This window comes from Austrofundulus limnaeus, unplaced genomic scaffold (genome assembly GCF_001266775.1).
Source record: "Austrofundulus limnaeus strain Quisiro unplaced genomic scaffold, Austrofundulus_limnaeus-1.0 Scaffold143, whole genome shotgun sequence".
Taxonomy (NCBI): Eukaryota; Metazoa; Chordata; class Actinopteri; order Cyprinodontiformes; family Rivulidae; genus Austrofundulus; species Austrofundulus limnaeus.
Genome location: NW_013952545.1, coordinates 57,227 through 63,091, shown reverse-complemented (window position 1 = coordinate 63,091; position 5,865 = coordinate 57,227). Strand labels below are relative to the sequence as shown.

General features: G+C 41.2%; 1 long non-coding RNA gene across 3 annotated transcripts in view; it reads right to left on the bottom strand.

Annotated features, from left to right (window-relative positions):
- The window catches only part of LOC106523047 (uncharacterized), a 10,641-nt gene that overhangs the window by 3,892 nt on the left and 884 nt on the right, over positions 1-5,865 (bottom strand). For 2 of the 3 annotated variants that reach the window (XR_001310848.1, XR_001310849.1), the window contains exons 2-3: positions 1,596-1,697; positions 802-844 (exon numbers count right to left, since the gene is read on the bottom strand). This is a non-coding gene — a long non-coding RNA (uncharacterized LOC106523047). Of the gene's footprint in view, positions 1-801; positions 845-1,595; positions 1,698-2,964; positions 3,346-5,865 lie in introns of those variants that run through there. The other variant, XR_001310850.1, reaches the window with a different exon arrangement.

Genomic DNA, 5,865 nt, shown 5'->3' with positions numbered 1-5,865 from the left:
ACACTGAATTTACAAATCGGCGGACCTCAAAGCTCACGCTGCGACTCGGACACTACAAGCTAAAAGCTTTAGGCCAGAATAATAAAACACTACATTTTTTTTTCTTTTACTTCCCAGCATCTTTTAACTTGTTTTCACCCTCCTCGTCATGTCCTAACTATCCTCTTTTTTTTATTATTCCATTTCTTTTCCTCTGTCCACATCTCTTCAGTGTATGGAGCTAAAATTGCTGCTGGGGCCTTGGGACCTCAGTGTCTGCTCTCCACAATGACCCCAGACCAGGAAGCACTCAGACTGGTCAATCAACAATTAAAAGCCTGTCTGTAGCCACTAACTCAATTCAGCCACTCGGTTCAGTGCTGTGTTAAAGCGGAGGCTCCCAGACAGAACCGAGACACTCCTCACACACACACACACACACACACACACAGTTCATGGTACGAGCTGGTGTGTGGTCACTCTAACACAGCCTCACTGATGTTTGAACCTCTGGCAGCTTGTCTCAAATAAAGGAGAGGGATAGTGGAAGCACATGGGACAAGAGACTGAAGTGATTTACTTGGAGACCTGGACAAAAAGGTCACAACCTCTCCTGGTAGCTGCACTTCAACCTGAGGGTTTAACCCTTTTTAGTGTTCGATACTGGATTTGACCTTTTCTCTGGTTTGACGTGAAGCATTTACTGTAGTGGATTGTGGGGTTGTGCCTGCACACAGACACGACTCTGCCCCCTTAAGTAAAATGGAACAGAAACACATGGGTGCTGGTTTTCACTGTCAGAACACACACACACACACTCACCCCATATGTTTCCAGCTTTTACTGTTCATCGTTCACTCAGGGCCTGTGAAAAAAAAGAAGCAAAAAAAAAGACTTGGAAAATATAAAAACAAAAGCCAGAGAATAACTGCAGGGGCTGGTAAACGAAGCATAAAGACCCCGAGTGACCGAGGGGAATTATTTGGCTCCATTAAGCAGGCATTAACATGAATTACTATCTAATTAAAATTAAACAGCTCATTAATAACTTTGCGGTGGGGCCTTAGTGTGGAAGTTCTCCTGAGTGTGTGTGTGTCTGGTATGTGTGTGTGGAAAAGGGGAAGCTGGTGTTGTGTTGTGGCCAAGAGAGCAATCAAGTGGGATAAAACTAAACAGTTGCCTCAAAGGAAAGTCGGGGGTCTAGGAGGATGTGGAATAACTCTCTGCTTGAAAAAAAAAATGATGTCCCTCCTCAAATAAAGTAAACTTTAGTTACAGTTTAATTGTTTAACTATGAGAAAACAAACCGGGAGCATTTGCTTGAAGGTTTCTAAAACTTTTGTGGTTTGGATCGCTTTCTACTCCCAGTGAGACGCTCAGTTGTATTGCACACTATCTGCACTACCTTTTTAAAATGTTAGGCACAAGGTAAGGTTTTGTTAACAGCTTTTTTCAACTTAAATAAGCCTAACTGAACATGTATTTTTCACAGCTGAATAAATAAAACATGCACTCACACACTGGAGACCATAAAAAAATCTAGTCGAGAGGCTAGACATGAAGCGAAAAGCTTGAATGGAACAAGCGAAGTGGACAAAATGTATGCATTTACACACCTGCACACATACACACACACTGAGCTTATGAGACACGGTGGCTCACTCCGGCAGTGTCTGGTTGGGATCTTCATGTTGGCAATCGCCTCAGCGTCACAAGATCTGTCAGGAGAAAAAGAAGGCAGAGAAAGGGAGGAAGACAAAAGGTGATCRGATGCCGTCATTAGGTGGAAACAGAAGACATTTAGAGTTTGGAAGTGTTGAAAGGCAGAGTGGAGGAAGCACTGATCACTGCCATCAGGGGGGTAACCTCTGAAAAATAACATCACTGTTTTTCCTGTTCCCAAAAAAACGCAGCTTTCGCAGACCGAAACGGAAAAGTTCTGAGCCAGAAATCAGATTTGCAAACCCACAACTTTTGTGCATTAATAACAGAATCTCGCCACTCAAATCCACAAGAGCAAAAGGTTGACAGAGAAGTAATGACAGATAGTCCTCAAAGATCAAACGTGTATATGGAAGGGGGGGTCAAATGTATGCCAGTGCCTGTATCCACCACATCCCTCCACCTCCCACCACTTCTTCCTTCTCGTGGCCAGGAGCTGTTTACCTCTCTATCAGCAGCGCTCTCTGAAAGCAGGGACCCCATCCATATTCACTGGCCTCAAATTCCTCTGCTTATCTCCCCCCCACCCACCCACCCCCCCAACCCTTGAAAAAAAAAACACCTCCACGTGTTCCTCTCTGCACATACATACATATATAAACACGTCTTTATGGAGGCAAGAGGCAAACGCACCGGGCCAGGAGGGGGTCGGGGATAAGAATCACCTTGAATTCAAAGCAGAGGATTGTGGGTCGTCGGCGGGCAGGCGGACAGGCACGTTGGGCTGAGGCTCACACTGGCATGACACACAAACTGCTAGACAGGTAGATGGAGGCTTAGGTGGTGGAACCAGATTTGGGCACCAGCGGCTATTAGTAAGTCAGGGGATTTGGAGCAGTGGCGTTGGTTGTAAAGCTTGTCAGATGGTGTGTTTTTACAGGTGCAGGTAGTCMGTTACTGCTAGCTGATGCATTCTTTTTAAAGTTTCTCACTGCAAAGTATAAAATCAATCCATCCTTTTTATTTACCTGCTTATTTGTTTTGGGGTTTATCTCCAGCAGTCATTGTGTGAGATGTAGGGTACACCAGGCCTTATGTGAGGATCACGTAAGGCCTTCCTTTAAGGTAGAAATCTGATKTGCAAACTCAGGYTTGACTTTAAACCTGGRTTCAGCTTGTTTGCATTAGCACTTATGGCTTTGTTCCACCCGAATTTCTGGTTTAATAYAATAAATTTTACGTGATTAGTTTGCAGCGACTGTTACGACAACAGTAGCCAGCTATCAAGCAACAACAAGCTAACAWTGGCTGCCATTAGCTTACCGTTATGTCGTTCTGCCCCCTCTTCTTTAGCGTCATGCTGGATGGTCTGGTAYAGTTTGACTTTGGTGTATAGACCATTATTGTTGCGTCRCAAATAAAATAAGATCCACACATTTACCTGCCCACATGGAGGCTGCTCTCTGCTCAGTGCCAACACAGCCAGGGCCGGTGTAGAATAAGGCCAGGCTGACTAGGGCTGGGCCGCTCTTATAGCTGGTAACAGTTTAGAGTTACCAGTTAACACAAGAGGTATGCTTTTGGACTGCAAAGAAACTTGAGAACTCTAAGAGAGTCCATGCATGTGGGGAACATGCAAACTTCACATGGAAAGGCATGARGCAAACCTGTGACCTTCTTGCTGGACACCATGGGCCATGCTGCCTAAAAGCYGAGTTATAGTCGCACTTTGGGTRCACTGTAATCCCAAACAGTTGYACTAGCTCAWAACTAATAAGGTCAYAACAGTCAAATGTCATTRTGGAGTTGACCAAACTATAAAGTTTTGAGCTCTGTTGAGATTTATGCCACTTTAACCGAAWAGGGCTCAATATTTTATMGCTAATTTGTGYGGAAYGCTCAAAAGGTTTAGGAACCATACAGTAAAGTCATGACGTTATCAACGTCATGATGTTCTGGTGGGTGGGTCTTATCTCTCCCTCAGGTAAGATGAGGCAGACATCTTGAATTTGCCTTGATGCGGAGAAGTTTTGGCCAGCCTGCACTGAAAAAAACAAACTTTTGGGTGTGGTAACATTTAATTATTCTTTTTAAATTTTACAAAAAAATATCAAAATCTCTAAACTACTAGAATTTACTAAATAAACAATATGCATTATATTCATATACTGTATCAATAGTACTGTACAAAAAAGTAAATGCTAATATTATTTTACCAGTAATATTTAAGTGCTTTGTCTGGACAGCACATAAACATGAATATATTAAATAACTTCTACTCTTCTAGGCTAAAACTGAGGGCACGTGCGCACACAAAGGCTGCTGCTCCTCATTCCCTTGCTTCACTTTTCAAGGAGAGGACAAGACATGGTCGAAAAAAAAACACAACTTGTCTCATTTCTTTTGCTTGAATATATTTGTTGATGTGCAATAGTTTGATGGCATAATGTAGGTGATATTTAGTTGTCAGGGAACAGGGAATGCATATTGTAGCATTCTGTTGTGTTTGGCTGTTTGTCATGTGACTGCAGTGGAGSATTGTGGGTAGGATTCATGTTTGTTGTTGTTGAATCATTTTAGGGAATTGGTTAACATTGTTCTTTCAGCAATTAGTCTGTTGTGTTACCCTAATTTGTGTGTTCATTATTTGTTAACTTGTGTTAAACCGTTCAGCAGAAGTAACCATAAGTGAGAGTGGTAGACCTAATCATTAATAAGACCTGTGAGTTTCACTTTGTCTGTGTTGTTCGTGAAGAAGAATCCAATAAAGGTTCTTCAAAACTGCCACCTGGTGGTGAAGTCTTGAACTACAAAAAAGAGCTAAACCTCTCTCTGTAGCTGTGAGGTGTCATACTACAATATTGTACTTGATGCATGTGCACTGTTATGAGTTGAAAATATTGAAAATTTTGAGTGAACTGCTCCCTAATCACAAGTTGAGAAAAATTAATATTTTTAAGATAACAAGATATTTTAAGGCAACTGCACATGTAATTTTTATTTTATGTAAAATGAAAACATTTAAAAACATCACTAAAATATTTTAAAATAAGTTTTGAGTTCTGTGAACTTATTAGGGTTTACAGTGATACTAGTGCAGGGTGTGTGCATGCCCTCCCCAGCAGTGTAGGTGTTTATACTTGACGTTATGTTGTTGTAGTATTCTCCAAAAGAACATGTGGCAGTACACTTTGTAACTTTTTGACAGAGGAGCAAAAGCTTGGTGCGCAGCGCATGCAGCCTTTACAGAGTTAAAAAAAATTTGGAGGTGCATGACCACTCGYCGGGATACCACAGAGCCAACATGCAGGGGCGGGGATGGCGTGATTGCGTCACTATTGGCACACGCCCCCTCGCACCTGGCGCAGTGTGTCAACTATAAGTACAGTTTAAGGAGTTGACATATTTATCTTCCAGATATATTAAATGCAATTCTAAAAGGTGGGTCCGCACTCGTTGTAAACAAAGTATTCAGCTAAATTTAAAACCACCGTGACCTTTAATACATGACAATTATCAAATCCCCGAAAATATCTTTAGGTGGAAATATTTGTGTGAAGAGAACGAGCTGTCAGGAATAAATATCAAAGATCCAGCTGAGAGGTGAAGACCCTTAAAAAAAGGAGCTCARCTTACACAAGTAGATTTTTAAACACCTCTTTTGGGCCTGTAAGTTTAGATTTGACCCACACTGTAAAAAATGTAATGTTGGATTTACTTAACCATGTTATGTTAACCTGGTTCCACTTAACTGAGTTGAGTAAATTCAAAGCAACATACTCATGTTCTTTGGCTAAAAAAAAACTGGTATATTGCTTTGAATTTACTCAACTCAGTTAAGTGGAACCAGGTAACATAACATGGTTAAGTAAATCCAACATTACATTTTTTACAGTGTACTGTCAGTCACTTTAGCTGTTTCTGTTAAACACATAAATAGTAGCTGGTTTCAAGCCACAAGTTTTGCTTACAAGTATATTTTAAAGACCACATCATCCGTCTACATGAAGATTTTGTTTCTCACTTCATAAAATCTTTTTATGTCTTCTTGGCCTTCAACTTTTGTTTCTGATGTAAAAAGGTTGAATCCAAAAACCTCCTAAAGCTCTCCTGGAGAAGAAGTGTCTTTTTAAATCACCTCAGAAGTTACTGACAAATCTAATTGGATTAGCTGCTATTCCCAACATGGAGATTGGTATGAAGTGGTCGAATCACTTATGATGG